Source organism: Hyla sarda, chromosome 8, assembly GCF_029499605.1.
Source record: "Hyla sarda isolate aHylSar1 chromosome 8, aHylSar1.hap1, whole genome shotgun sequence".
In the NCBI taxonomy this organism is placed as follows: domain Eukaryota; kingdom Metazoa; phylum Chordata; class Amphibia; order Anura; family Hylidae; genus Hyla; species Hyla sarda.
In genome coordinates, this window is record NC_079196.1 from 38,559,984 (window position 1) to 38,570,189 (window position 10,206).

The following is a 10,206-nucleotide window of genomic DNA, read 5'->3' on the forward strand; positions in this document are numbered from 1 at the left end:
ATGCCCCCATCATGCGCCCCTCACATATAATGCCCCCTGTGCTGTGCCCCTCACATATAATGCCCCCTGTGCTGTGCCCCTCACATATAATGCCCCCATCCTGTCCCCTCAGGGGGCATTATATGTGAGGGGCTCAGCACAGGGGGCATTTTATGTTTGGGGCACATGACAGGAGCATTATTTGTGAGGGGCACAGCACAGGGGGCATTATATGTGAGGGGCGCATGACGGGGGCATTATATGTGAAGGGCGCATGATGGGGGCATTATATATGAGGGGCGCATGATGGGGGCATTATATGTGAGGGGTGCATGATGGGGGCATTATATATGAGAGGTGCATGATGGGGGCATTATATGTGATGGGCACAGCACAGGGGGCATTATATGTGAGGGGCACAGCACAGGGGACATTATATGTGTGGGGCAAAGCACGGGGCATTATATGTGTGGGGCACAGCACAGGTGGCATTATATGTGTGGAGCACAGCACAGGGGGCATTATATGAAATAATGCCTTCTGTGCTGTGCCCCTCACATATAATGCCCCCAGTCCAGCCCCACAGGGGGGCATTATACGTAAGGGGCACAATATATGTGAAGGGCACAGCACAGGGGGCATTATATGTGAGAGACACATGACAGGGGTCAGTGCTCTTAACATATAATGCCCCCTGTCATAGGCCGCTCACATTAATTTCTCCTTTCCTGTGCCACATTATTGCCACCTGATCCCAATGCCATATAGTTGACTCTTTTAAACAGAAAAAAAAAAATGTACACTTAGATTTTGTTCTCCGGACGAAAATCTTCTTCTTACTTGCAGCGTCACACAGGCAGCTCAGTGTGCACTGCAGACGAGCCGCGGGGACGGGATCTTCCGGCTCCGGCGCGATCAGCACTTGGTATAGAGTCCCCGCAGCCGCGCTGAGCCAGCAAAAAGGTAAATAAACAGTGAATGAGGGAGCGGGAGCTGACAGCTCCCGCTCCGCTATGCTATTTTAGTAGTATTATACGGGGGGGGGGGGCAGAAATCTCGGGGGGGGGGGGGGGGGGGGGGGCAATTGCCCAGTTGCCCCCCCCCCTGGATCCGCCACTGTGCGTGATTCATCTTCACAAAGGTCAGTCTCTCCACATTTTTCGTGGACAGACGAATTCGCCTTGGGGTGACTTTGGCCCCGGCCGCACTAAACACCCGCTCTGATGGCACACTACTGGATGGGCAGGACAGCTTTTCCTGGGCAAACTCTGCTAGTTGCGGCCATAAATCAAGTTTTTCTGCCCAGAAGTCCAGCGGATCTTGAAGGTTTGTTGGCATGGCCATGTCAAGGTATGCCACCACCTGCTGGTTCAGGTCCTGCTCCATGTCTACCTGCTGCTGATGAGTTGCTTCACTATGCGGGTGAAGAAAGCTACTCATCAGCGACTGTAGACTTAGGCTGTTGATAATGGAGCTGCTACTGCTCCTGCCACCCCTCCCCTCCCCAGCAGCCATGGCAGTGGAAGGTGAGCGCAGAGGGCCCCTCAAGTCAGACTTGCGAGTGGATGGACCATGTCGCCAATAGGCATTGGCCAACTGACTACATAGGATCTCTCTGTAGTAGTTCAGTTTGTCCTCCCTCTCAGTGGGTGTAAAAAAGGCCCCCATTCTGTGACGGTAGCGAGGGTCCAATAAGGTGGACAGCCAGAAGTCATCCCGCTGACGAATTTTGACAATTCGGGGGTCACTACGCAAGCAACTGAGCATGCATCGTGCCATTTCCGCCAGTGACTCGGAGGGACTCCCTGCCTCCATCTCCACTGCATACTGCCATGGTGTGTCTGGGTCCTCTGTCTCACCTTCCTCATAACCCTCTATCTCCTCTGACTGCTCCTGCTCCTCCTCCTCTCCTGTCCAATGACTAGAAACACCGCCCATCTCATCCAACCTAAACTGTGCTCCACTCAGCCCCTCATCCTCCTCCTCCAGTTCAGCCCCCACAGGGCTCATGTAGCCATGAGATGTAGACACAACATCTCCATTGCCGTGACCAGCCATCGTTTCAATCATTTGTTGTAGGCAATGTAGGAGTGGAATTACATCGTTCATCCCATAATCAAGGCGACTTACAAATTATGCGGCTTCCTCAAAGAGCCTCAGCAAACGGCAGGTGTCGCGTATGAGCTGCCACTGGTTCACATTAAAGTTACACAGGGGAGAACCCCTATCTGCTTGGAGCATCAAGAAATCGGTGATGGCTTTTCTTTGTTCGTATAGTCTGCCCAACATATGGAGGGTGGAATTCCAACGTGTGGCAACGTTACAAATAAGACTATGTTGTGGGATACCATTCTGATGCTGCAGCTCATGGAGGGTGTGCTTTGAGGTGTACGAATGGCTGATGTGTATGCACAGTTTACTTCCCATTGTTAGGATGTCTTGCAAATGGGGTGAAGACTTCAGGAAGTGCTTGGCAACCAGATTGAACACGTGTGCCATGCCGTGCACTTTTGAACACACCGACAGGCTCAAGGACTGGCCCACCTTCTCTTGTACAAAATTATGCAGGGCTGGTACTGCCTTCTTGGCAAAGAAATGACGGCTTGAGACTCTCCACCTCGGCTCGGCACAAGCCATCAATTCTCTGAAAGGTGCAGAGTCCACAACCTGAAAAGGAAGGGACTGCAGCACCAGCACCAGACAGGAGCACATTCAACTTCTGCGCCATTGGATGAGTGGGCGCATATTGTTGTCTCTTAGACATGGCTTCGCCGATGTATTGTTGGCAGAATGGCTGACTGAAAGTGGGGGAAGCAGGAGCATCTGGAGCGACAGAAAGAGGGTTTGACACACAGCTCCATTCGGCTGAGGTGGTGGAGCCTTGGCTGGCTGAAGTAGGGAGCGGCTGGCCACTGGGTGATGCAGCAAGCTGGACCACTACATCGGAGCCACGGTTCTCCCAGTCCGCTTTATGGTAGCGAAGCATGTGTTGACGCAGGGCCGTGGTGCCGACATTGGGACCCTGGCCATGCTTCACATTCTGCCAACATATCTTGCATGTGGCTACGTGAACCTCCTCTGGATGCCTGATGAAAAACTGCCACACCGCAGAGTAGCTGATTTTCCCACCGGCGGTCGGCACTAATTGACTGCTACTGGCGTCGTCTCCAGAAACCCCCCACTACCTCCCGGAAAGGTAGGTTGCCGCGAAGCAGGTGGTCTCCCCTGGGCACGTTTGGCTCCAGAATTTCCACTTCTGCCACCATGCTGACTGCCAACCATGCTACCGCCTTGCTGGCTCAGCTGCTGCCTCAGCTGCTGCCTCAAGGGCAACCTGCAACCCTCTTCTCCTGATGATGATGAAGCCCCTTCTGCACCCGGCTCCCAATTGCGATCGGCTTAAACATCATCAACAAGTGTATGCTTGTCACTGATGTCCTCCTCAGGTTACCCAACAGTGTCTGCTTCAGGACCCTGAACCCTGGCAACACCGCCTCCCACGTCACTCTCCTCATCACTACTTGGCCGCCTAGCGGAGCAGGCGGCGCATGTCTCCTCCCCTTCTTGGCTGGGCAGTAGCTGCTGACTGTCCTCTATTAGATCATCCTCAGTGAATAGTGGAGCTGAACCCACAGCATAAGATACTTCTGTAGGAGAGGGAACAGCATAGGACAGAGGCAATGGGAGGACAGGAACCCACCGATTGTTGACTGGGGGTGTCAGATGTCACTTGTGATGAAGTGGATGAGCGTATTAACCAATTGACGACGGCAGATGGGTTGCTGGTCGAGACATGACTGCTAGCTGATAACGGGAGCTCAGGCCTCTCGCTGCGACTCCTGCTGCCACTTGCCCCTAGTCTGCTGCGACCTCTGCCTAAAATATTTAGGCCTCTGCCACTCCTCTGTGCACGTCCTGGCACTTCTCTGCCTGACATACTTAGTGCGTATATGAGGGTATTACAATACGCTTCACTACTCTTTAAACAGTATTTGTCTAGAACAGCAGCAGGTGATTACTTTTGGCTGTCCTTTCACAGTATGAAGGCCCTTGACAGATTAACAGGTACAAAATGGTACACTACTTAGATCTCGTATGCGGTATGCACTGATGAGGGCAGACAAATGCGCTACAATGAGACTAAAAACTATGTAATTTTTGTAAAACAACAGCCGGTGAGTACTATTGTTTGGACTTTCACAGTATGTAGGCCCTTGACAGATTAACAGGTACAAAATGGTACACTTATTAGATGTACGTATGTGGTATGTACGTATGAAGGCAAAAAATGCTCTACAATACGCAAAAAAACTCTGTCTTTTTGTTAAACACCAGTCAGTGAGTAATTTAGCTTGGACTTTCACAGTATGTAGGCCATTGACAGATTAACAGGTAAAAAATGGTACACTACTTAGATGTACGTATGCGGTATGCACTGATGAGGGCAGACAAATGCGTTACAATGAGCCTAAAAACGATGTAATTTTTGTAAAGCACCAGCCGGTGAGTACTATTGTTTGGAATATCACAGTATGTAGGCCCTTGACAGATTAACAAGTACAAAATGGTACACTTATTAGATGTACATATACAATGCCCTTAGGAGGACAGAAAAATGCGTTACAATGAGCCTAAAAACGATGTAATTTTTGTAAAACACCAGCCGGTAAGTACTATTATTTGGACTTTTACAGTATGTAGGCCCTTGACAGATTAACAGGTACAAAATGGCACACTTATTAGATGTACGTATGCATTATACAATGAGCCTAAAAACTCTGTAATTTTTGTAAAACACCAGCCGGTGAGTACTATTGTTTGGACTTTCACAGTATGTAGGCTCTTGACAGATTAACAGGTACAAAATGGTACACTACTTAGATGTACGTATATGGTATGCACTTATGAGGGCAAAAAAATGTGCAACAATATTGTTATGATTCGGCTAGCTGGATGTGGATCCTCTGTGTCAGCGAGGGATTGGCGTGGACCGTGTCGGTGGACCGGTTCTAGGTTGCTACTCGTTTTCACCAGAGCCCGCCGCAAAGCGGGATGGTCTTGCTGCGGCGGTAGCAAACAGGTCGTATCCACCGGCAACGGCTCAACCTCGCTGACTGCTGAGAAGACGTGGGACAGAAGGACTAGGCAGAGGCAAGGTCAGACGTAGCAGAAGGTCGGGGCAGGCGGCAAGGTTCGTAGTCAATGGCGATAGCAGAAGATCTGGAACACAGGCTTTGGACAACACTAAACGCTTTCTCTGGCACAAGGCAACACTGTCCGGCAAGGACAGGAAGGGGAAGTGGGTTTTTATATGTTCTGAACTGATTGGGCCAGGCACCAATTAGTGGGGCACTGGCCCTTTAAATTTCATGGAGCCGGCGCGCGCGCGCCCTAGAGAGCGGGGCGGGACGCGATCCGAGAGTGGGCACGTCCCGCACCTCGGGAGCAGCGGGACCCGGAGCGCTCGGCGTGACAAATATGCAGAAAAACTCTGTATTTTTGTAAAACACCAGCCGGTGTGTACAATTGCTTGGTCTTTCACAGTATGTAGGTCATTGACAGATTAACAGGTACAAAATGGTACACTTATTAGATGTATGTATGTGGTATGCACGTATGAGGGCAAAAAAATGTGCAACTATACGCAAAAAAACTCTGTATTTTTGTAAAACAACAGCCGGTGAGTTCTGTTGCTTGGACTTTCACAGTATGTAGGCCCTTGACAGATTATTAGGTACAAAATGGTACACTAATTAGATGTACGTATGTGGTATGCACGTATGAGGGCAAACAAATGTGCAACTATACGCAAAAAAACTCTGTATTTTTGTAAAACAACAGCCGGTGAGTACTGTTGCTTGGACTTTCACAGTATGTAGGCTCTTGACAGATTAAAAAGTACAAAATGGTACACTTATTAGATGTACGTATGTGGTATGCACGTATGAGGGGAAAAAAATGCCAAACAATACACCAAAAAACTCAGTATTTTTGTAAAACACCAGCCGGGCGCTTTAAATCAATGAACTGCAGCGGCTTTGTAGATGCAGAGACTGTCAGCGCTGCCGGCTTCTCTGCCCCTGCCTGTCCTGGGGTCTAGAGCTCTGCTGCCAGCCTTTCTCTCCCCCTGGCTATCGTCACTCGTCATTGCGCCGCGTCGTGCAGTGCATAGCAACGATGCATGGGACGCACACCGGAGGCCTGAAGCAGCGCGGACCCAACCCCGGCAACAGGTAATTATACAACCGGGGATGGGGAGGCAACGGGGCAGCGGCGCCGGCAATGGGTGCCGCTGCCCCTTTCTCCCCCTGGCTATCGGCGCAGCTGCCCCATTGCCGGCGTCGATAGCCAGGTATAACTACAACTCCCAGCTTGCACAATCAGCTAACGTGCATGCTGGGAGTTGTAGTGGTGCATCTGCTGGTTGCATAACTACAACTCCCAGCATGCCCGTTGGCTGTCGGTGACTGCTGAGAGTTGTAGTTTTGGAACAGATGAAGGCACACTGAGTTAAGTAGCAAACCAGTGAGTCTCCAGCTGTTGCATAACTACAATCCCCAGCATCCCCAGCCAAAGTAGTATGCCTCCAGCTGTTGCATAACTACAAGACCCAGCATGCCCTTCCGCTGTCTGTACATGATGGGGGTTGCAGCTTTTGCAACAGCTGAAGGCACACTGGTTGCAAAACACTGAGTTTGTTACCAAACTCGGTGTTTCACAACCAGTGTGCCTCCAGCTGTTGCAAAACTACAACTCCCAGCATGCACTGATAGACCGTACATGCTGGGAGTTGTAGTTTTGCAACAGCTGGATGTTTCTCTCCCCCCCCCAATGTGAATGTACAGGGTACACTCACATGGGCGGAGGTTTACAGTAAGTATCCGGCTGCAAGTTTGAGCTGCAGCAAATTACAGTGAAACTACAGTGAAATTACAGAGAAACTACAGTGAACCCCCGCCCGTGTGACTGTACCCTAAAAACACTACACTACACTAACACAAAATAAAATAAAAAGTAAAAAACACTACATATACACATACCCCTACACAGCCTTCCTCCCCTCCCCAATAAAAATGAAAAACGTCTGGTACGCCACTGTTTCCAAAACGGAGCCTCCAGCTGTTGCAAAACAACTACTCCCAGTATTGCCAGATAGCCACTGACTGTCTAGGCATGCTGGGAGTTTTACAACAGCTGGAGGCACCCTGTTTGGGGATCACTGGCGTAGAATACCCCTATGTCCACCCCTATGCAAGTCCCTAATTTAGGCCTCAAATGCGCATGGCGCTCTCACTTTGGAGCCCTGTCGTATTTCAAGGCAACAGTTTAGGGTCACATATGGGGTATCGCCGTACTCGGGAGAAATTGTGTTACAAATTTTGGGGGGTATTTTCTGCTATTACCTTTTTTTAAAATGTGAAATTTTTGGGAAAACAAGCAATTTAGGTAAAAAAAAATAAAAAAAATTTTTACATATACAAAAGTCGTGAAACACCTGTGGGGTATAAAGGTTCACATTACCCCTTGTTACGTTCCCTGAGGGGTCTAGTTTCCAAAATGGTATGTCATGTGTTTTTTTTTGCTGTTCTGGCACCACAGGGGCTTCCTAAAATTTCATAAAATTTGGGGATTTTTCACCAAGAAAGGATGCAAGTTACCATAAAATTTTACCACTAAGTTAAAGTAGAATATGTCACGAAAAAACAATCTCGGAATCAGAATGATAACTAAAAGCATTCCAGAGTTATTAATGTTTAAAGTGACAGTGGTCAGATTTGCAAAAAAACGCTCTGGTCCTTAAGGTGTAAAATGGCCTGGTCCTTAAGGGGTTAAGGACCATATTCTCTGCTAAGGTTAAGTTCTGTCCAGATGTCTCAGAGCCGGTGTCCAGCACATCTGGAGGCTTCAAGCCTAACCAGTAAGTCAAGTCGTCTATGTCTGCTGTCACTACCTACAGTCAAGTCTATAGTCAAGTCTATTATAGTCAGCGTGGCTGAGTTAAAGTCTGTCCAGACACTGCAAGTCCCAGCAAGCTGCGAGGTCCCCTCTGTGTTACTGGTCACCTCTCTGGGATCCTGGCCTAGCTGTAAAGATTGTACTATCTGTCTGCCTCACTAAATCTACCGTTAACCCTAACTTGGTCTTGGACTTTTATTACTCTGCCTAACCAAGGAATAGTGGTGCTACCGTTTGGGTGGTTACCGCGCAAAGCCACGCCCTGGCGTCACTAACATTTAGGGGTTAATAACATCTGCCCCTGGGCTATAACATCTGCCCTATACACCTCACACCTTCACACCCTGTGGCACACCACAATGGTATCTTGAGAGAAAAGAAATGAGGGGGCAGTATTTTATGAAATGTATATTTTATGTGATATTTATGAAAACCTCAAACAAAAATTGTGTCTGTTCCTAGGCTTAGACTGGGATTAAAGGAAACGGTCACCCATTCAGTCACACTAAACCCGATACACAGGGTTATAGTGCAGGTGAACATGAGACCGATGCAAGCTCTTTGACCGATATGCGTACCTGTAGTCCGGCACAGTGTCCCTCTGAAGGTCGGCTTATTCCTGCGCTGAATTGCACGCTGGAGGCGGCCCGCCGACTGGACTTAAATATTCATGGGCGCTGGCCACGTGAGCGCTCAGTAGGTACAAGTGCTCACGTGACCAGCACCCACACTATAACCTGGTGTTTCGGGTTTAGTGTGGGTGAACGGGTGACGGTTTTCCTTCAAACACAACTTATGTGTGGCCTTTATCAAAGCCCACATTGCTTTATTTTTTTTCCCCCTTCCGACAGATGTCTGTCCAGCTGTTGCAAAACTACAACTCCCAGTTTACCCTGACAGCCTTCATCTGTCAGGGCATGCTGGGAGTTGTAGTTTTGCAACTGCTGGACAGCCACAGGGGATCCCTGATGCAGTACGTCAATCTCGGCCTATGCTGCCTGATCTTGAATTGGCAGCAGGAGCCACAACCACTTTAAATCAATAAGCAGCGCTGGCTGCCGGGATGTCTGACGAATAATATCCTTCCTCTCCACGCCGCAACGTCAGGGGCTTCACTCGTCAGACGTCCCAGCAGCCAGCATTACTCATTGGGGGAGATTTATCAAAACCTGTCCAGAGGAGAAGTTGCTGAGTTTTCCATAACAACCAATCAGATTGCTTCTTTAATTTTTTAGAGGCCCTTTCAAAAATGAAAGAAGTGATCTGATTGGTTGCTGCGGGCAACTCGTCAACTTTTTCTCTGGACAGGTCTTGATGAATCTCCCCCATTGAGCCTGCCAGAGCCGCAGTGATCTGTGTAAGAAACCTATGGGCCCAGGCTGTTAGGGCCACCAAATGATATTACAAATACTGAGTGTCTGGTTAGGAGAAACAAATATAATGTACCCACAGGGAGTAGAGCCATTTTAATAAAAATTGCCAAAAATCCCTGAGATAAGTCATGCAGAATATGTTAAAAAGGTTTTTGGATTTTCAGCCAATCAGAAAGCAGCACTACTATTTTTTTTTTATTTTCAGCCAATCAGAAAGCAGCACTACTGAAATAGAACTCCCGTGAGGTCACACATGTGATGTCATAACCATTGTCATCAGTGAGGGGCCTTAACTGTAGGAACCTAGGAATACACATTCATACCCGCCTGTGACTGGTAAGTATCACATCTTTTTGTCCAGTTCCATGTGCATTTCTATAATAAACATGTAACTAATCTCTCTTTTCTTTTCCTATCTTAGATGCACACCTTCCAGGCTGTGGGGCAGCACATACACGGACACATTGGCCCAAATTCTAGAGGTAACCTCCTTTAGTATGCCCAGAGGAAGGGCAGTACAGTAGCCATGGATTCCCTACAGGTTTCCTCCCCTCTGGAGGTTTTTCCTGTCCTGAGTTAGTTACTGTCCGCTCTTTGTGAGTGATGGAGGTTACATAAAATCCCTACACAAACATTTTTGTAAATAATAAATAAAGTTCCCTTTGTTTAAACTGTTCTTTGACTTGTTTGACTCATTTATTTCTGTGTGTGAAAAATATTGTTAGCAAAATGTGGATGACAGAAGTGTCCAAAACTGCTGCCTGATCTGCCCCATGTGATGAGGTGAGAGGCGGCTGATGCTGGGGGTACAGTTGTCCAGGCAACCGTAGGGCACCCAGCAAGTTCTGATGTCTTATGCCCAGAAATGGTTGGCTACTCACTGTGTCAGAAGATTCTC

The 10,206-nt window shown here is 48.5% G+C and overlaps 1 long non-coding RNA gene across 1 annotated transcript; it reads left to right on the forward strand.

Moving 5' to 3' along the window:
• Positions 1 to 9,237: 9,237 nt before the first annotated feature.
• On the forward strand, positions 9,238 to 9,984 carry LOC130284536 (uncharacterized). Its single transcript, XR_008847062.1, has 2 exons — positions 9,238 to 9,644; positions 9,730 to 9,984. It is a non-coding gene; the product is annotated as an uncharacterized LOC130284536 (long non-coding RNA).
• Positions 9,985 to 10,206: the final 222 nt, after the last annotated feature.